This window comes from Saimiri boliviensis, chromosome 17, assembly GCF_048565385.1.
Source record: "Saimiri boliviensis isolate mSaiBol1 chromosome 17, mSaiBol1.pri, whole genome shotgun sequence".
NCBI classification, from domain to species: domain Eukaryota; kingdom Metazoa; phylum Chordata; class Mammalia; order Primates; family Cebidae; genus Saimiri; species Saimiri boliviensis.
Window position 1 is genome coordinate 22,748,029 of NC_133465.1, and position 21,355 is coordinate 22,769,383.

General features: G+C 42.0%; 1 protein-coding gene and 1 non-coding gene across 4 annotated transcripts in view; both read left to right on the forward strand.

Moving 5' to 3' along the window:
- PAFAH1B1 (platelet activating factor acetylhydrolase 1b regulatory subunit 1) overlaps positions 1-21,355 on the forward strand; it is a 110,950-nt gene that overhangs the window by 61,235 nt on the left and 28,360 nt on the right. The window lies entirely within an intron of this gene.
- Positions 18,474-18,575, forward strand: LOC120367057 (small nucleolar RNA U13). Its single transcript, XR_005581557.1, has one exon. It is a non-coding gene; the product is annotated as a small nucleolar RNA U13 (small nucleolar RNA).

Sequence of the window (21,355 nt, forward strand, 5' to 3'; positions counted from 1 at the left end):
AGTTGGCAGTGAGCCGAGATCACACCACTGCACTCCAGCCTGGTCAACATAGCGAGACTGTCTCAAAAGAAAAAAAGAAAAATGAAAGTCGTTTTATTCTTGTTATTGCTGATGCCTTTTCTTTGCCTTGTTTTTCTTTTATCATCCAATGGTCATTACAGGATTTGAACTTTATGAGGTGGCTAATATAATAATTGTAGATACTTTAATGAGAGAGGTGTGAAATGGTTTGACCACTTCTGTTTTATAGTGTTTTATAGTATTCCATTTTTGTAGGTGAAGAACATAGGGGGAATTTTCCACTCCTACTGTTTCACTTGACTAGCCTTAAAAAACAAAAAGAGGCCGGGCGCGGTGGCTCAAGCCTGTAATCCCAGCACTTTGGGAGGCCGAGGCGGGTGGATCACGAGGTCGAGAGATCGAGACCATCCTGGTCAACATGGTGAAACCCCGTCTCTACTAAAAATATAAAAAATTAGCTGGGCATGGTGGCACGTGCCTGTAATCCCAGCTACTCAGGAGGCTGAGGCAGGAGAATTGCCTGAACCCAGGAGGCGGAGGTTGCGGTGAGCCGAGATCGCGCCATTGCACTCCAGCCTGGGTAACAAGAGCGAAACTCCGTCTCAAAAAAAAAAAAAAAAAAAAGAAAAAAAAATGAGGGGAAAATGTAGCTTTATGTTATAATTTTTTTTTTTCCTAAAGACAGAGTCATGCTCTGTCACCCAGGCTAGAGTGCAGTGGTGCAGTCTTGGCTCACTACAGTCTCTGCCTCCTGGGTTCAAGCAATTCTCCTGCCTCAGCCTCCCCAGTAGCTGGTACTACAAGCACCCACCACCACGCCCGGCTAATTTTTGTATTTTTAGTAGAGATGCGGTTTCACCATCTTGGCCAGGCTGGTCACAGACTCCTGGCCTCGTGATCCACCCGACTTGGCCTCCCAAAGTGCTGGGATTACAGGAGTGAGTATGTTCTGCATTAAAAATATATATATATATATATATATATATATATATATATATGTGGCTTTTCAACCATTTGTATTTGGAAGTAATTTTAAATTTATAAAGTTGCAAGATTAACACACAGAATACTAATATTTTATGAAATACACCTATTGTTAACATTTTATACCATTTGTTTTATTATCTGCACTTTATGTGTTGGGGTGTGTGTGTGCAGTACACAGTAGGCTTTTCTTTAACCATTTGAGAGTAAGTTGCACATATCAAAGAAATACCTTTTTCCACAAATAAATAGTCAGTTCCCAGTAATAAGGATATTCTATTTATATAGCTAGCAGTTTCTTTAAATTTAATCTTCCATGTTCCAGTTTTGTCAGTTGATTCCACAGTATCCTTGGTGGCACTTCGTTAACTTGTACATCATCCAGTCCAGGATCAGGTATTGCATTTAGCCCTCGTGTCTTTAGTCACATTTCATCTGGAACAGTTGGTCAGTTTTTGTCTTTTTCTGACATTGATGTTTTTGAGGAATAATCTTTTTTTTAAAATAGAGTATTTCTCATACTGTGCTTGTCTAATGTTTCCTCATGATTAGATTCAGGTTATGCATTCTTGGCCAGCGTACTGCATAAGTAATTTGTATTCATATTCTCTCTCTCTCTCTTTCTCTTTCTCTCTGTCTCTTTCTCTCTCTCTCTCTCCTCTTTCTCTTTTTTAATTTCTTCTTTCTTTCTTCCTTTTTTCTTTTCTTTCTTTTTCATTCATTCATTTCATTTAGAGAGACATAATGGTCCTCTGCCCCTCAATTTTCATCCTTAGCTAAGATTATTGATTTTTCCACTGTATAGTTACTGTTATTTTCTTTACCATGAATAAATGGGAAGTACTTTAAGACCACACAAACATTTGTGTTTTCAAGACCAACCTGGCAACCTGGTGAAACCCCACCTCTATGAAAAATACAAAAATTAGCCAGGCGTGGTGGCACGTGCCTGTAGTCCCAGCTACTCAGGTGGCTGAGACAAGAGGATTGCTTGACCTTGGGAGGTTGGAGGTGCAGTGAGCCATGATCATGCCATTGCACTTCAGCCCGGCAACAGAACAAAACTCTGCCAAAAAAACAAAAGTGTTCCTCAAGCAAAGAAAATTTATCTTATGGCCGGGCGCAGTGGCTCAAGCCTGTAATCCCAGCACTTTGGGAGGCCGAGGCGGGTGGATCACGAGGTCAGGAGATCGAGACCAACGTGGTCAATATGGTGAAACCCCGTCTCTACTAAAAATACAAAAAATTAGCTGGGCATGGTGGCACGTGCCTGTAATCCCAGCTACTCAGGAGGCTGAGGCAGGAGAATTGCCTGAACCCAGGAGGCGGAGGTTGCGGTGAGCCAGGATCGCGCCATTGCACTCCAGCCTGGGTAACGAGAGAAACTCCGTCTCAAAAAAAAAAGAAAATTATGATAAGATTTAAATGTAAGGCTGGGCGCAGTGGCTCACGCCTGTAATCCCAGCACTTTGGGAGGCTGAGGCGGGTAGATCACAAGGTCAAGAGATCGAGACTATCCTGGCCAACATGCTTAAACCCTGTCTCTACGAAATACAAAAAATTAGCCAGACATGGTGGCACATGCCGGTAATCCCAGCTACTTGGGAGGCTGAGACAGGAGAATCGTTTGAACTCAGGAGGTAGAGGTTGCGGTGAGCCAGGAATGTGCCATTGCACTCCAGCCTGGGCAACAAGAGTGAAACTCTATCTAAAAAATAAAAAAAGATTTAAATGTAAATCTGGGGCTGGGTACAGTGGCTCATACCCGAATCCCAGCACTTTGGGAGGCTGAAGCAGCGGATCACTTGAGGTCGGGACCTGGAGACCAACCTGGCCAACATGACGAAACCCCATCTCTATTAAAAGTACAAAAATTAGCCAGGCTTGCTGGCAGGCGCCTGTAATCCCAGCTACTTGGGAGGCTGAGGCACAAGAATCACTTGAACGTGGGAGGCAGAGGTTGCAGTGTACCAAGGTTGCGCCACTGCACTGTAGCCTGGGTGACAGGGGTAGACTCTGTCTCAAAAAAAGATATATATATGTACATAAATATATAAACAGCTAAGCAGTTGAGATTAAAATAAAACTTAGGGACTGGAGATACTAGTAATAATGAGGGTCCTGATAACAAAAGCCTGTCAGATCCAGCCAACATAGCCTACAGAAGATACACAGTATTCAGTGAATCTTTTTAAAAACAAAGACAGAAAATGAACTATGTGTTCAGTGTAAGAATAAGAATGACAAAATAAGTCTACAGAAAGGAGGAGGAAAGACTTAATAATAAATAAAAGCAGACCTTAATAAAATAGAAAATAGTTCAGTAAGCTTAATTGGTAAAACCAAAAACTAGGCTGGGCGTGGTGGCTCACGCCTGTAATCCCAGCACTTTGGGAGGCCGAGACGAGTGGATCACGATGTCAAGAGATCAAGACCATCCTGGTCAACATGGTGAAACCCCGTCTCTACTAAAAATACAAAAATTAGCTGGGCATGGTGGCACGTGCCTGTACTCCCAGCTACTCAGGAGGCTGAGGCAGGAGAATTGCCTGAACCCAGGAGGTGGAGGTTGCGGTGAGCTGAGATCGCGCCATTGTACTCCAGCCTGGGTAACAGGAGCGTAACTCTGTCTCAAAAAAAAAAAAAAAAAAAAAAACCAAAAACTAGCTTTTAAAAAAGACCAGTAAAATAGACAAAACCATTTTAGTCAAGAGAAAAGATATAAATGAAGTATATAGGAATGGGAAATTCAGTGTAAAATGAACTCAGATGATCTTCAAACTTAGGAGAGTACTCTATCCTGTTAAATTTGAAAATTTGCTGGGCGCAGTGGATTACTTGAGGTCAGGAGTTTGAGACCATCCTGGCCAACATGGTGAAACTCCATCTCTACTAAAAATGCAAACATTAGCCAGGTGTGGTGCCACACCCCTGTAATCCCAGCTACCGAGGAGGCTGAGGCATGAGAATCACTTGAACCTGGAGGCAGAGGTTGCAGTGAGCCAAGATTGTGCCACTGCACTCCAGCCTGGGCAACAGAATAAGACTGTGTCATAATAATAATAATAATAATAATAATAATAATAATAAATTGGAAAACGAAATGTGTGATTTTTCTAGGAAAATATATGATAATATTGTTTCAAGAAATAGTAGGAAAGTTGAATAGATTGTTAAATATAGAGGACATTGTAATGTTAGTTGAAAGACTTCAATCCCAGGCAGTTTTTAAGCCTAGATGATAATTTTTTCCAATCTAATAAGGACCATTTACTTCCCAGATTACTTGGTCATTTCCAGAATGTAGTTAAAAGGTAGTAAATTTAGGAGCTTATTTTATAAGGCTGGCACTACCTTCACAGAAACACTGGGCAAGGCCAGGCATGGTGGCTCATACCTGTAACCCCAGCACTCAGGGAAGCTGAGGTGGGTGGATCTCTTGAGGCCAGCCTGGCCAACATGGCGAAACTCTGCCTCTAATAAAAATACAAAATTTGGCTGAGTGCATTGGCTCACTCCTGTAATCACAGCACTTTCGGAGACTGAGGCGGGTGGATCACCTGAAATCAGGAGTTTGAGGCCAGTCTAGCCAACTTGGTGAAAGCCCATCTCTACTAAAAATATAAAAATTAGCCAGGGTTTGGTGGTGCATACCTGTAGTTCCAGCTACTTGGGAGGCTGAGGCATGAGACTCACTTGAACCTGGGAGGTGGAGGTTGCAGTGAGCCGCGATCATGCCAGTGCACTCTAGCCTGGGTGACAGAGTGAGACTCTATCTCAAAAAAATAAAAATACAAAAATTAGCTGGGCATGGTGGCATACGCCACTGCATTCCAGCCTGGATGATGGAGTGAGACTATCTCAAAAAGGAAAACAAGAAGATTATAGTCTAATTTTTATAAGAAATCAGATATAAAGATAGTAAATAATATAACTGGAATCCAGTAGGCTATGAAAAAAATTATTCATGGCCAAGTGTATTATTCGTCTACTCTTATGCTGCTAATAAAAGCATACCCAAGACTGGGTAATTTATAAAGGAAAGAGGTTTAATTGACTCAAAGTTCAACATGGCTGGGAGGCCTCAGGAAAGTTAAAATAATGGCAGAAGGGGAAGCAAATAGGTCCTCCTTCACAGAGTGGCAGAAAGGAGAAGAATGAGAGACAAGTGAAGGGGGATGCCCCCTATTAAACCATGAGGTCTGGTGAGAACTTTCTATTTTATTTTATTTTTATTTATTTATTTATTTTGAGACGGAGTTTCACTCTTGTTACCCAGGCTGGAGTGCAATGGCGCAATCTCAGCTCACTGCAACCTCCGCCTCTTGGGTTCAGGCAATTCTCCTGCCTCAGCCTCCTGAGTAGCTGGAATTACAGGCACGCGCCACCATGTCCAGCCAATTTTTTGTATTCTTAGTAGAGACGGGGTTTCACCGTGTTGACCGGGATGGTCTCGATCTCTTGACCTCGTGATCCACCCGCCTCGGCCTCCCAAAGTGCTGGGATTACAGGCTTGAATTACCGCGCCCGGCCATGTTTTGTATTTTTAGTAGAGACGGGGTTTCACCACGTTGACGAGGATGGTCTCGATCTCTTGACCTTGTGATCTACCCGCCTCAGCCTCCCAAAGTGCTGGGATTACAGGCTTGAGCCACCGCGCCCGGCCTGGTGAGAACTTTCTATCTTGAGAATAGCATGGGTGAAACCACCCCCATGATTCAGTTACCTCCCACCAGGTCCTTCCCACCACATGGGGATTATGGGACCTACAATTCGAGATGAGATTTGGGTAGAGATACAGCCAAACCATATCACCAAGTACGATTTTTCCCATGAACATAAGCTTGGTTCAACATTAAGTAATTTATGGCCGGGCATGGTGGCTCATGCCTGTAATCCCAGCACTTTGAGAAGCTGAGGTGGGTGGATCACTTGAGGTCAGTAGTTCAAGACTAGCCTGGCTAACATGGTGAAACCTCATTCCTGCTGAAAATACAAAAAATTAGCCGGGCATGGTGGCACATGCCTGTAGTCCCAGCTACTCGGAAGGCTGAGGTGGGACAATCTCTTGAACCTGGGAGGCGGAGGTTACAGTGCGCCGAGATTGTGCCATTGCACCCCAGGCTGGGCGACAGAGTAAACCTCCATCTTAAAAAAAAAAAAAAAAAAAAAAAAAAAGCCTCTGTACGATTAATCCAAAAAATGTAGTAAATAGTATATTTTTGATACCCATTCCTGATTATTTTTTTTAAAAACCCTCTTAGAAATTGCCGGGCGTGGTGGCTCAAGCCTGTAATCCCATCACTTTGGGAGGCCGAGGCGGGTGGATAACGAGGTCAAGAGATTGAGACCATCCTGGTCAACATGGTGAAACCCCGTCTCCTAAAAATATAAAAAGTTAGCTGGGCATGGTGGCACGTGCCTGTAATCCCAGCTACTCAGGAGTCTGTGGCAAGAGAATTGCCTGAACCTAGGAGTTGGAGGTTGCAGTGAGCCAAGACCGCGCCATTGCACTCCAGCCTGGGTAACAAGAGCGAAACTCCGTCTCAAAAAAAAAAAAAAGGATATTTTCTTAACTTGATTAAGGCTATCTACCAGAAATTTACAACAAACATTAAAAAAATTGAAATACTAGGCACATGCCAGGTGCAGTGGCTCATGCTTGTAATCCCAGCACTTTGGGAGGCCGAGGCAGGTGGATCTCAAGGTTAGGAGTTCTAGACCAGCCTGGTCAACATGGTGAAACCCTGTCTCTACTAAAAATACCAAAAAAAAAAAAAAGAAAAGAAAAGAAAAGAAAAATTAATCGACATGGTGGCAGGTGCCTGTAATCCCAGCTACTTGGGAGGCTGAAGCAGGAGAATCGCTTGAAACTGGAAGGCAGAGGTTGTAGTGAGCCAAGATGGAGGTACTGTACTCCAGCCTGGGCAACAAGAGTGAAACTTCATCTCAAAAAAAAAAAAAATGAAATGATATACCTATCATTAAAGTCAGCAACAAACTAAGAGTTCCTGTATCTCTGCATCTGTTTAAGTATATATTTGAGATTTCAGCTCATGTAGTAAGGCAACAAAAAGAATCAGAAATATTGGAAAGCAAGCAACCAAACATTTATAGGTGCCAGCATCTACATAAACCTAAGAGAATCAACAATCGGAATTGATGAGTTTAGGGCCAGGCAGTTGGGCTCACATCTGTAATTTCAGCACTTTGAGATGCTGAGGCTGAGGAAGGAGAATTGCTTGCACCTGGGAGGTGGAGGTTGCAGTGAGGCGAGATCATGCCACTGCACTCTACCCTGGACAACAAATGGAGACTCTGTCCCCCTAAAAAAAAAAAAGAATGGGTTTACTACAGTGACCCAAAATAAGATGGCATACAAAAATAAACTGTTCCTGGCCAGGCGAGTAGATCACCTGAGGTCAGGAATTCGAGACCAGCCTGGCCAATATGATGAAACCCCATCTCTACTGAAAGTACAAAAATTAGCCAAGCATGGTGGTACACACCTACCTACTTTGGAGGCTGAGGCAGGAGGATTGCTTGAGAGGCGGAGGTTGCGGTGAGCGGATATCCTGCCAGCCTCGGCAACAGTTAGGCTCTGTCTCAAAACAAACAAACTGTTCTTGTTAATGGATAATGTAGTAGAAAATATATATATATATATTTTTTTGCCTTGTTTCTGGATGGAAAGGTCAGTATTGGACGGCTGTCACAACTCTCAAATAATTAAATGCAATCTGAATCAAAATTCAAACTGAATTTCTTACTGACTTGACCATCTTGATCTTAAAAGTCATTTGGAAGAGAAAATAGGTAAGAAAATATTTTAAATGATAATGGAAGAGAACTTGAATCTATCAGATATTCAAATACTATTGTAAAATGTGGAATAAGCAAATAGGTTAGGGGAACAAAGTTCAAAGACATTCCTCTTTATGAAATTTAACATGGGATAAAGGTAGTATTATTAAAAGCCTGAATGTTAAGCATATACAGAAAAACAGTATAAAGTGGTAGAGAAGATACAGCCTTTGGGTAGAGATGGACTTTCTCAAGGTATAAAATGTAGAAACCAAAAGAAGATTGTAAGTTTGACTGTATCAATATCTAAAACTTCCATGTGAAGAAAGGCCTCAAAACAGGTCAGGCACTGTGTCTCGGGTCTGGAATCCCAGCACTTTGGGAAGCTAAAGCGAGAGGATTGCTTGAGGCAGGAGTTTGAGATTGGCCTGAGCAACGTAGGTGCAAGATTTTATCTTTACAAAAAAAAATTGTTTAAAAAGTAGTCTGGCGGCCAAGCACAGTGGCTTAGCCCTGTAATCCCAGCCCTTTGGGAGACTGATGTGGGTGGGTCACCTGAGGCCAGGAGTTTGAGACCAGTCTGACCAACGTGGTAAAACCCCACCTCTACTAAAGTATAAAAAATTAGCTGGGCTTTGTGGCGCATGCCTGTAGTCCCAGCTACTCAGGAGGCTAAGACAGGAGAATTGCTTGAACCCAGGAGGCGGAGGTTGTAGTGAGCTGAGATTGTGCCATTGCGCTCCAGCCTGGGCAACAAAAGTGAAACTCTGTCTCAAAAAAAAAGAAAAATAGTCTGGCATTCTGGCATAGAGGCACACACGCATAGTCGTGACTACTCAGGAGGCTAAGGTGGGAGGATCACTTGAGCCCAGGAGTTCAAGGCTGCAGTAAGCCGTGATGGCACTACTGCACTCTAGCCTGGGTGACAGAATGAGACCCTGTCTGAGGAAAAAAAAAAAAAAGTTATTCTAGAAATAACCAGTAGAAAAAATGAGAAAAGGTAATACAAATGCTATTCACAAACAAAGCAAATTTAAAAATTGAGTGATAAACATATGAAAATGTTTGCCTCTAAACAAAACAAGATTTAGTTGTCTCCTGAGAGATTGTCCAAAATGAAAAAAATACCAATGATAGCCTTTGATAGCAAGAGTGTGGGAAATGGGTTGTTTCAGATACTGGTAGTAGGAGTACAAATTGTTACAATTTCTTTTTTTTTTTGAGACGGAGTTTCACTCTTGTTGCCCAGGCTGAAGTGCAATGGTGCAATCTCGGCTCACCACAACCTCCGCCTCCTGGCTTCAGGCAATTCTCCTGCCTCAGCCTCCTGAGTAGCTGGGATATCAGGCACGCGCCACCATGCCCAGCTAATTTTTTTGTATTTTTAGTAGAGACCGGGTTTCACCATGTTGACCAGCATGGTCTTGATCTCTTGACCTCGTGATCCACCCGCCTCGGCCTCCCAAAGTGCTGGGATTACAGGCTTGAGCCACCGCGCCCGGCTACAATTTCTTTAAGGAGTAGTTTGGGAGTCCTTCCTTCCAGCTCTTGAGTATCAGGGGTTATTGACACATGCCAGTATCCCCAGCTAATTTAACAGTATCTTTTAACATGTACTGTATGTTCTTTGATCTGACAGTGTGAAGAACTTTTTCAGCACAAATGTGGTCATTTCTCTAGGGATAGCTATATAAAAGGATGTTTACTGCATAGCTTATATAGTAAGAAACTGATTAATAGTCCAAAGAATTCGTCTGTCAGCAGGGATGTGTTAAATACGCTACATTCATTTTATGAGTTACCGTACAGCATTTAAAAGAATATGGAATATGTGTGTGTGTGTGTGTGTGTGTGTGTGTGTGTGTGTGTGTACAAGAAAACAGCTCTGAGATCTGTTGTTAAATGGAATAATCAAATTGCTAAATGAGATGGTATGATACATTTATGTTAAACATTGCTTCCCTACAACTGTTTGTTTCTTTTATGCCTATGTCTGTAGAGGCACAGATAAAGGCCTGAAAGGAAACAAACTAAAATGTTAACAGTGGTTGTCTCTGAAGAGAGGAATGAGATTGTATAAAGGTGAAACAAAGGAGATTCTTGATGTAGCTTCAGTTTTTTGGCCAGTGTATTGTGTAAATAAAAGCAAAATTGGCCGGGCGCGGTGGCTCACACCTGTAATCCCAGCACTTTGGGAGGCTGAGGCGGCTGGATCACAAGGTCAAGAGATCGAGACCATCCCGGTCAACATGGTGAAACCCCGTCTCTACTAAAAATAGAAAAAATTGGCTGGGCATGGTGGCACGTGCCTGTAATCCCAGCTACTCAGGAGGCTGAGGCAGGAGAATTGCCTGAACCCAGGAGGCGGAGGTTGCGGTGAGCCGAGATTGCGCCATTGCACTCCAGCCTGGGTAACAGGAGCGAAACTCTGTCTCAAAATAAAATAAAATAAAAGCAAAATTTTAGCTGAGTGTGATGGCTCACACCTGTAATCCCAGCACTTTGGGAGACCAAGGTGGGAAGATTGCTTGAGCCTAGGAGTTCGAGGTTTCAGTGAGCTGTCATCACACCATTGCACTCCAGCCTAGACAACAGAGCCAGACCCTGTCTCAAAAAAACAAACAGAACAAAAGTGAAATTTTAATGGCTTTTCTTTTAAACAAAGAAACTATAGATAATCACTATTATTTGGCATCATAGGTTGTAGTGGAGAAGTGTTAGGTCATCCCGATGTTTCTCTGTTCTTGTGTGTTTAGGTATCCACGGTATTCTGTTTCTTGCATTTATCCTTTCTCAATCCAGATTTTGGGTGTAAATTCTGAATCCGTATTGGGGTTATAGTATGTGTACCTTTCCTGCTGCAGAATTGGTTCTTTATTTTAGAAAAAGTTTTCTGTATTATTTATTTATTTCTATATTTTTGAGACAGCGTCTCACTGTTACCTAGGCTGGAGTGCAGTGACACGATCTCAGCTCACTGCACCCTCAAATTCCCAGGCTCAAGCATTACCCCCACCTCATTCTGGGACTACAAGTGCACACCACCATTCCCAGCTAATTTTTTTGTTGTATTTTCTTTGTAGAGATGGGGTTTTGCCATGTTGCCCAGGCTGGTCTCAAACTACTGGGCTCAAGCAATCTGCCCACCTCAGCCTCCCAAAGTGCTGGGATTACAGGTATAAGCCACTGCACCTGGCCTTATTTATTAAATTTGTGTATAATGCCATGTTTTGGGGGATTCCTTTTATTTTTATCTATTTTTAGTTTGATGTCACTTTTGGTTTCTAGAGTATAGCTCATTAATCTGTAATTTTCTGCTGCTTCTTGGGGTTATTCTTCTCTAAAGCAGACTTTCCTCTCTCTTTTACTTGCTTTGTTACCTTTTCACCTCCCCTCTTAATAAAGTCCTCATGGGCTCCATGTGGCATCCTTCCTTCTTACTAATCATCTTTGGATATAATTCTGTTTGTAGAAAAGAATGACTGTGGTAAAGTGGCTTGAAATTGGGTGTGCTCCCTTGGAACATCTTTCTGCTGTGTAGTGCTGTCCTTTGCCCTAGGGCATGTGGCCTTTTTTTTTTTTTTTTTTTTTTGAGACGGAGTTTCACTCTTGTTACCCAGGCTGGAGTGCAATGGCGCGATCTCGGCTCACCGCAACCTCTGCCTCCTGGGTTCAGGCAATTCTCCTGCCTCAGCCTCCTGAGTAGCTGGGATTACAGGCACGTGCCACCATGCCCAGCTAATTTTTTGTATTTTTAGTAGAGACGGGGTTTCACCATGTTGACCAGGATGGTCTCGATCTCTCGACCTCGTGATCCCCCCGCCTCGGCCTCCCAAAGTGCTGGGATTACAGGCTTGAGCCACCGCGCCCGGCTGGCATGTGGCCTTTTAGCTTTTCCCAGGTTCTCGGGTAAAGAGGCCTTCAAAGTGATCTTCCAGCATTGTTTTGTATAATTTCTTGTTTATCTCTATTAGCTAGTCCTGGCCAGTAGGCTAATTTTCTTAGCCTTTCTGTTAATCCTCCTTGACCTATAGACAGTTTTCTGTTTGACCCCGAATCTTTCATCTGTTTTTTATTTTATTTTTTTCATTCTGAGGTGCTATTGATTGTGTAACATTTATTGATTTACTACCCCTGAGCTCAAGCCATCCACCCAACCTTGAGCCACTGCATCCACCTCAGGGACTAAAATTTAATGAAAAACACTCCTTGATACGTATATGCTGATCCCAAACTTTGAAAAGACATATTCTTAAGAAACAAATAGGTTAATATTGGCCCCTAACTCATGGCATGGTCCTAAAACAGAAGATCTGGAATAATTTGTGATGTACTTAATAAAAATTTCCTGGGTTTCTTATATCAACACATGCTTGGCTAATCTAGGACATGCTGAAGATGCAGTCAACTGAGTCCTTGATACTACAGGTACGGTTTCCCCTGGTTACCTCCGTGTCAGAACAGATACATCGATTCTGACCTTAAAACCTAGTTTCTTGATCCCTAAGTGTTAAATGTTACCTGTGAAATACATAGCTTTATGTATTTGACAAACAGCTTTAAATACATAGCTAGAACATTTAGAACTGTTTAAAATGTATTTTTGCACCAACCTGATGCTTTTGTACAAAAAATAAATACAAAGTGATAATTAAGACAAATTGTGGGCTAGGTTTCATGGCTTATGCCTGTAGTCCCAGCACCTTGGAAGGCTGAGGTAGGAATTTGAGACCAGCCTGAGCAACATAGCTAAACCCTGTCTCTGCAAACAGTACAAAAATAAGCTGTGCCTGGTGGCGCCCACTTGTGGTCTCAGCTACTTGGGAGGTTTCAGTGGGAGGATCCTGGGAGGTTAAGGCTGCAGTCAGCCATGATGGCACCACTACAATCCAGCCTATGCTGCAGAGCAAGACCCTGTTTCAAGAAAAAACAAAAACCAAAAAACCTGTAATCCTTTCAATATAAGAAAAATTGGAAAATACAGGGAAAGAAAAAACATAGTTCCAGATCCCACCTGCAGGCAACCCAGTGTTACTGTTATGATCAGAAAATGCTCCCTCGAGATTTTCCCACCTCATTTAAAAATTTTTTTTAGATTAAAAAGGGGGATACCTTTGCAGAATTATGAGGATTAAATATAATACATGTAAAATATTTGTCAATAGCTGGTATGAAGTAAATGCTTAATACATTTTCGCTGCTTTTGTTATACATAATGTTCAATTAACTGGTTTTTTTGTTTGTTTTTTTGTTTTGTTTGTTTTTTTGTTTTGTCTTTTCCTCCTTGAGAAGGAGTCTCACTCTGTCATCCAAGCTGGAGTACAGTGGCATGAGCTCAGTTTACTGCAACCTCAGTCTCTTGGGTTCAGGCAATTCTCCTGCCTCAGTCTCCCAAGTAGCTGGGATTACAGGTGTGTGCCACCACACACAACTAATTCTGTATTTTTATTAGAGACAAGTTTTCACCATGTTGACCAGGCTGATCTCAAACTCCTGATCTTAGGTGGTCTGCCCACCTCAGCCTTCCAAAGCGCTGGGATTACAGACATGAGCCACTACGTCTGGCCCAATTAACTGTTTCCTTAAGATTTTTTTTCTCATTAAAAATTTCAGGAATTGGAAATCCCTGACTCACGCCTGACTCACATCTGACTCATGCCTGTAATCCCAACACTTGGGAGTCCCAGGTGGGTGGATCACCTGAGGTCAGGGGTTCAAGACTAGCTTGGCCAGCATGGCAAAACCCCATCTCTACTAAAAATACAAACGTTGAGCCGGGTGTCATGGCATGTGCCTGTAAGTCTCAGCTACTCAGGAGGCTGAGACAGGAGAATCACTTGAACCTGGAAGGCAGAGGTTGCAGTGAGCTGAGATCACCTCATTGCACCCCAGCTTGGGCGACTCCATCTCAAAAAAAAACAAAAAAACAAAAAACAAAAACCAGGAATGCTGGGTGCATTCTTGGGACCTGCTTGGGAGCCTTCAGTGGGAGGATCCTGGGAGCTCTTGCCCCACTGCACTGCCGCCTGGGTGACCCCCCCCCAAAAAAAAAAAAAAACCAGGAAGTTGAATTGCAAACATCAAATTTTGTGTGTGTATATAAAAGTAATCTCAGCCAGGCGCGGTGGCTCATGCCTGTAATCCCAGCACTTGGAGAGGCTGAGGTGGGTAAATCACAAGGTCAAGAAATTGAGACCATCCTGGTCAACATGGTGAAACCCCATCTCTACTAAAAATACAAAAATAAGCTGAGCATGGTGGCGCATGCCTGTAGTCCCAGCTACTTGGGAGGCTAAGGCAGGAAAATTGCTTGAACCCAGAAGGCAGAGGTTGCCGTGAGCAGAGATCGCGCCATTGCACTCCAGCCTGGGTAACGAGCGAAAGTCCGTCTCAGAAAAAAAAATAATAATCTCACAATTTATAGAAATTTTTTCTTTAAAATTATTGAGTTCAAAAAATTGTTTTATATATGATTCCCTTCTCATACTTTGTGAATTGCCTGTTTGGGTGTTGCTACATTTTGTTTTGTTTTGTTTTCTGTTGTAGTGTTTACATTTTTCTTGTTGATCCCTAAGAGGACTTTAGTGTACTAAGTCACCCATTGTCATATGTTGCAAATAGGTGTCATATAGTAAAAGCTGTGTCTTTTCCTTGATACTAACATAGATTGATACCTGGGAAGACCTTCACTAATCTTGACTACATAAGTTTTCATTTTTATTTTCTTAAGACATTTTTGGTTTTGTTTCTTTTTATAGTAATGTCTAAGCCGTCTGGAATTTATGTTTGTTGATTATACGCGGAAGGGATCCAAGTGCTTTTTCTCTGAGTCATTATCCACATGTCCAAACATTTATTGAATAGTCCTTTCCTTATTGATCTGAAAACACCTTCTTATAAAACCTTACATTGGCTTTTGGACTTGCTATGCTTTCAGGAACCAGAAGAACACTCTTTTGATCATTGTAGCTTTATATTAATAATACATTTCAGCCAGGTGTGGTGGCTCACGCATGTAATCCTAGCACTTTGGTAGGCTGAGACAGGTGGATCACCTGAGGTTAGGTGCTTGAGAGCAGCCTGGCCAACATGGTGAAACCCCATCTCTGCTTTAAAAACAAAACAAAACAAACAAACAAACAAAAACCAAAAAAACCAAAAAACAAAAAACTAGCTGGTCGTGGTGGCGCCTGCCTGTAATCCCAGCTACATTGGGAGGCTGAGGCAGGAGAATTGCTCGAGCCTGGGAGGTGGAGGCTGCAGTGACTGAGATCACACTACTGCACTTTAACCTGGGTGACAGAGTGTGACACCATCTCCAAAAAACAAACAAACAAAAGTCAATATGAGGTAATAAATTCTAAATTTTTTGTTTTGTAAACCTTGCTTCTCTCAAATTATTTTCCCAAAAAGCCTTAAATGTTTTCCATAGCAATTTTGATTTGGGAATGGAATACGTGACTTGATGGACAGTGCCATATGCCTTTTCTCATAGCCTACCTCTTAATTTGGCCTTTCCCCCAGTTTCCCCTAGTGTTGTTATCTTGTATTTATGTGGTATATTTATTATAATTGATGAGTCAACATTGATACATTATTAGTAACTAAAGTCCATAGTTGACGCTAGGGTTCATTCTTTTTGTTGTATATTCTCTTGGTTTTGACAAATGCTTAATGTTACATATCTATCATTACAGTATCATACAGAATAATTTCACTGCCCTAAAAATCTCAGCCTCCACTTATTCATCCCTCCCTGCCTCCCTAAACCCTTCATATTTTTACTGTTTCCATAGTTTTGTCTTTTCCAGAAAATTACAATTATATAGCATGTACCCTTTTCACACTGGCTGCTTTGACTTAGCAATCTGTATTTAACATTTCTCCATGTCTTTTCATGACTGTAATAGATATTTTTATTGTATTTTATTTGAGACAGAATCTTGCTCTGTCACTGAGGCTAGAGTGCGATGATAGCTTGATCTCAGCTCTCTGCAACCTCCGCCTCCCGGGTTCAAGCGATTCTCTTGCCTCAGCCTCCCGAGTAGCTGGGACTATAGGCACGTGCCACCACGCACAGTTAATTTTTGTATTTTTAGTAGAGACAGGTTTGACTGTGTCAGCCAAACTCCTGACCTCGTGATCCGCCCACCTGGGCCTCCCAAAGTGCTGGGATTACAGATGTGAGCCACTTCGCCCTGCCAACCGTAATGTATTTTTAAGCTGGTTTTTTGTTTGTTTGCTTGCTTGCTTCAAAAGTCTGACCTCTGCAGTTAGTTGAGGTATTCAGGTTTCTCCTGTGCACGTATGTGAACATTGTAGGTATTTAGCATTGATTGGAAAGTGGTTTTTCCCTGGCCTTTGCAAACTAAGTGAAGATCTGCACCTGCCTGCACATTTCACGTTGTTACAGGAATATACTATAGCTGCACGTGTTCATGCAGTCTCAGTAGATGTCAGACAAGTTTTAGGGCTTAGGTTAAGATTTGGGTACTTTTCGCCTGACTTGGGGATCTATAGTAAGGCATGAAAGTAATTTTTAGACCTTGTTAGTGACTCAGCTTTCCAAGAGGTATTTTCCACTCCTTTTAAAATCTTCTGGCTCAGTTTAATTGAAGAATACTCTGAGACTGCAAGTTGAGATGTTTAAATCCAGGTACTGTTTGCACTGCTTACCTGTGTGAATTTGAATTTTATTACGGGGCAACAAAAGCAAAGTACACGAACGAATTGGATCGTAAGGTTGAAATAAGACTGTAACCTCAATTTCAAATGTTTATATTTGTAAAAACAGCTATATATTTTCATTGACTGTCAAAGTAACTATATACATTTAAACATAAACTATTTAATATGCTGCTTCTGTCTAGCCTACATGTTGAGGTCCCTGTTGTCTTTAAAACTTTTTATTTTTTTGAGACAGAGTTTTGCTCTTGTTGCCCAGGCTAAAGTGCAGTGGTGCTATCTTGGCTCACTGCAACCTCTGTCTCCTGGGTTCAAGTGGTTCTCCTGCTTCAGCATTCCAATACCTGAGATTACAGGCACACACCGCTGTGCCTGGCTAATTGTTGTATTTTTAGTAGAGTCGGGGTTTCACCATGTTGGCCAGTTTGGTCTCAAACTCTGGACCTCAGGTGATTCGCCCACCTTGGCCTCCCAAAGGGTTGGGATTACAGGCATGAGCCACTCCACCCAGCCTGTCTTTTAAACTTTAAAGGTTCAATAATGATGGAACCTCTAATCATATTGCCTATATTGTCACTTTCTATGCAGTGACTATTGTTTGTAACTATTGCCCCCCAAAATTAAAAAGGCCCTCTGTGTCTTCAAAGGAGGATTAAATTCTTCTCAGTTTGTGTTAGTTTTTTGAGATAGTGTCTGGCTCTGTCTCCCAGGCTGGAGTGCAGAGGCTCAGTCTCAGCTCACTGCAGCCTCCACCTTCCAGGCTCAACCCGTCCTCACATCTCAGCCTCCCAAGTTGTTAGGACTACAGGTGCGTGCCACATGCCTAGCTAATTTTTCTATTTTTTGTAGAGACAGAGTTTTACCATGTTGCCCAGGCTGGTCTCAAACCCTGGGCTCTAGCAGTTTGCCTGCCTCAGCATCTCAAAGTGCTGGAATTATAGGTGTGAGCCACCCTGCCTGGCTTTTTTTATTTTTTATTTTTATTTTTATTTTTTTTAAAGAGACAGGGTTCAGGCTGGAGTGGTGCAGTGCATGATCATAGCTCATAACTGTTGGGTTCAAACAATCCTCTTGGATTGGCCTTTCAAAGTGCTGGGATTACAAGTGTGAGCCACCATGCCTGGCCTGTGTTAGATCTTTTTATTATTTGGAAATTTTTGATTTCCAGAATGAAATTGCTGATCATTTAAAAAATATATATGTTAACTTTTTTTTAGGAGTGAAATGTAGGCATCTGTAAAGATGATAAAGATATGATCAAGATCAAAATTGTTGACTTTCTGTAGAATTCATACAAAGCCTTTGTACATGCCACATCACACTGCATTTCAGTGAAAGATGGAGGGTATTCCAGAGAGTTGTATTAGAGAAAACACATCGTAGGCCAGGCACGGTGGCTCTCCTGTAATCCCAGCACTTTGGGACGCTGACTTCAGGCGGATCACCTGAAGTCAGGAGTTCAAGATCAGCCTGGCCAATGTGACGAAAACCCGTCTCTACTAAAAATATGAAAATTAACTTGGCGTAGTGGCACATGCCTGGTAATCCCAGCTACTCGAGAGGCAGAGGTTGCAGTAAGCTGAGATTGCGCCACAACCCTCCAGACTGGGTGACAGAGCGAGACCCTGTCTCAAAAAAAGATAAAAGAAAACACATTGTAGAAGAGGAAGGTAGAGGCTGGGCATGGTTGCTCATGCCTGTAATCCCAGCACTTTGGGAGGCCGAGGTAGGTGGATCAGCTGAGGTGAGGAGTTTGAGACCAGCCTGACCAACCTGGAGAAACCCTGTCTCTACTTAAAAAATACAAAATTAGTTGGGTGTGGCGGCACATACCTGTAATGCCAGCTACTCAGGAGGCCGAGGCAGGAGAATTGCTTGAACCCAGGAGGCAGAGGTTTTGGTGAGCTGAGATTGTGCCATTGCACTCCAGCCTGGGCAACAGAGTGAAACTTCATCCCCCCCAAAAAAGAAGAAAGCAGATTGTTTTGTAGTTCATAAGGGTGCTGATTGGGTGTTCACACATGTGTAAGATATGCCACCCTCAAACCTTGTTATGATGTCGGCACACCACCTGACTGATGTGAAAAAAAATAGAAGAGGAAAGCAGTGCCACAAATACCAGTCACTACATTAAGAATGGTTGGTATATGCTGAGTAGCTCCTTATTTTCTGTGTAGAGTTGGAGGTCAGCTGAAGAATGAGATGCAACTAGGTATTTAAGAGTGAAGAAAGGGTCAGTCTTAGCAACATATTGAGACCCTATCTCTACTTAAAAATAATAATAATTAACCATTCTTGGTGGCATGTGCCTATAGTTTCAGCTACTCAGGAGGCTGAAGCAGGAGCATCCATTGAGCCCAGGAGCCATGGTTGTGCCACTGCACTCCAGCTTGGGCAACAGAGCAAGCCCTCATCTCTTTTTTTTTTTTTTTTAAAGAGTGAGGAAAGGGGCCCAGGAAAAGTAAATGATTCATCAGGTGGCAGTGGAATGACAACCATCTGCTATGACTTGACCTATCCTAATTCTAAAAATATAAATCCATTATTTGCAGTGTTGTAGATAATTGAATATCCTGCTGTTGAATGCAGAGTCAAAACTGCACCATCAACAATTGGAAGCTACCAGTTGATTCTGGGGATGCCTATTACAAATATGACCTGATTTTAAGGGATCTTCATTATTTTTTAGGGCTTGACTTACTATACAGTGGTCCTCCTCTGTTTAGTTTGCTGTTTCACGTAATCTGCCTGGATACTTCTGACTTTTCTGATAAATAAGTTTTTAAAAATTACTTCTTTCATTAAATTGTTTTTTCTTGCCTTAAATGTCCTACATAGTCTGTTTGTCCATTTAGCCATTTCTCTCATTATTTTAATACCACCTCATTTCTGATATTTTTTATCTGATATTTAGATCAATTGCTTTTAGACAGTTTTAAGTAATAGTAATGATAATAGCATCTTTGTCCTATTCTTTAGCACAAGTGTTTCTAGTGCTCTGCCATTAACTATTAGATTTATTAGTTGAAGATTTGAGAGGTTTTTTTTCTGATGCTAATAAATATTCTTAATGAAAACCTTTCTGTTAATAAGAAATGTTTTAAAAGCAAGAATGTTGAATCTGTTTTTGTTTTTGAGATAGAGTCTTTCTGTGCCACCTAGGCTGGAGAGCGGTGGCACCATCTTGGCTCACTACAATACTGCACCTCCCAGGTTCAAGTGATTCTTCTGCCTCAGTCTCTCGAATAGCTGGGATTACAGGTGTGCACCCCTGAGCCTGGCTAATTTTTGTATTTGTAGTAGAGATGAGGTTTCACCATGTTGGCCAGGCTGGGTCTCAAACACGTAAACTCAAGTGATCTGTCCACCCCAGCCTCCCAAAGTGCTAGGATTACAGGCATGAGCTACCGGGCCTGGCCAAGAATGTTGAGCTTGATCATATGTTTTTAGTTAAACCTTGAGATCTCCATAATGTACCGTTCTTGTTCAATGGTCCACGTCAGCTTCCTGGCTAGGTAATACCTACTGTTTCTTTTAAGGCCTCACATCTTGCCTTTATAAAACAATTTTTCCATTCAATCTCATTTCTCTCATTTTTGAATTAAATTTCATATACTTCATTAGCTTTCATTTTGCTCCTTAGATAGGTTTACAAGATTCTCGAAGGCAAGGGACCATATGTAACTTAACCTTCTTTTATATTCCCTATATAAAACTGGGAATATAACAGGCCCTCATCCCTTCTTCCTTTTTTCTTAAATGAGGAGTTTTATAGTGAAATTTTACTTTACATTTTAAAAATATAAATGTTTCAAACTTTGCAATACATGACAGTTGTATTGGCTATCTCTATTATTGTACATCCTGACTTTTCCTTATGAGTTTTTGAAATAATGCAAAATATTTTTACAAGATTGTATTCTGAGTGGATTTCACAGTTGTAAGTTGTACTGAGCAACTAAGGCAAAATGTCTTTGTCTCTGGAAATATAGCTGACCTCTGGCCTATAGCAGGCCATGAAGTTCTTTTCTAAGTGTCAGTCAATAATATATGTGTACATTAGTAACTTTAAAACAACATAATTGGCGAGGCGTGGTGGCTCACGCCTGTAATCCTAGCACTTTGGGAGGCTGAGGCAGGTGGATCACTTGAGCCCAGGAGTTCCAGACCAGCTTAGCCAACCTGGTGAAACCTCATCTCCACTAAAAATACAAAAAATATTAGCCGGGCATGGTGGTGCTCACTTGTAATCCCAGCGACTCGGGAGGCTGAGGCTTGAGAATCTCTTGAACCCAGGAGGCAGAGGTTGCAGTGAGCCGAGATCATGCCACTGCACTCCAGCCTGGGTGGCAGAGCAAGACTCCATCTAAAAAAAGAAAAATTAGGAAGGCTTGTTACTTGTTGAGACTTGGTTGATATCCTGTGGCTGCAGCTTAGGGAATGATTCCCTGTATATCTCTGCCCTGGAAATAAACTTTATTCACATACTCTCCCAAGACTGTATAGTTCCTTCTTGTTATCTAAAACAGTGTAGCCTGCGGTGGTGTGAGGGATGTCTTTTGGAGGAGGGCACTAAAGATGACTCCAGGTGTGCTCCTGGTGATGTCATGCTTGATACTGCCTGGTCTTCTGTGTTACCTTCACAGAGCTTTCACAGCGCTGCAGACACCTCAGATTCATTGGGTCCCTGGACCTTTTAGAGGAATGCAGATTATCTCCATTGCTACCCTGACTATGCAAGCTCGGCCTTTTCGGTGTATCTCTTTTTTAAAATTTTTATTTTACTTTAAGTTCCGGGATACATGTGCAGAATGTGTAAGTTTGTTACATAGATAAATGTGTGCCATGGTGGTTTGCTGCA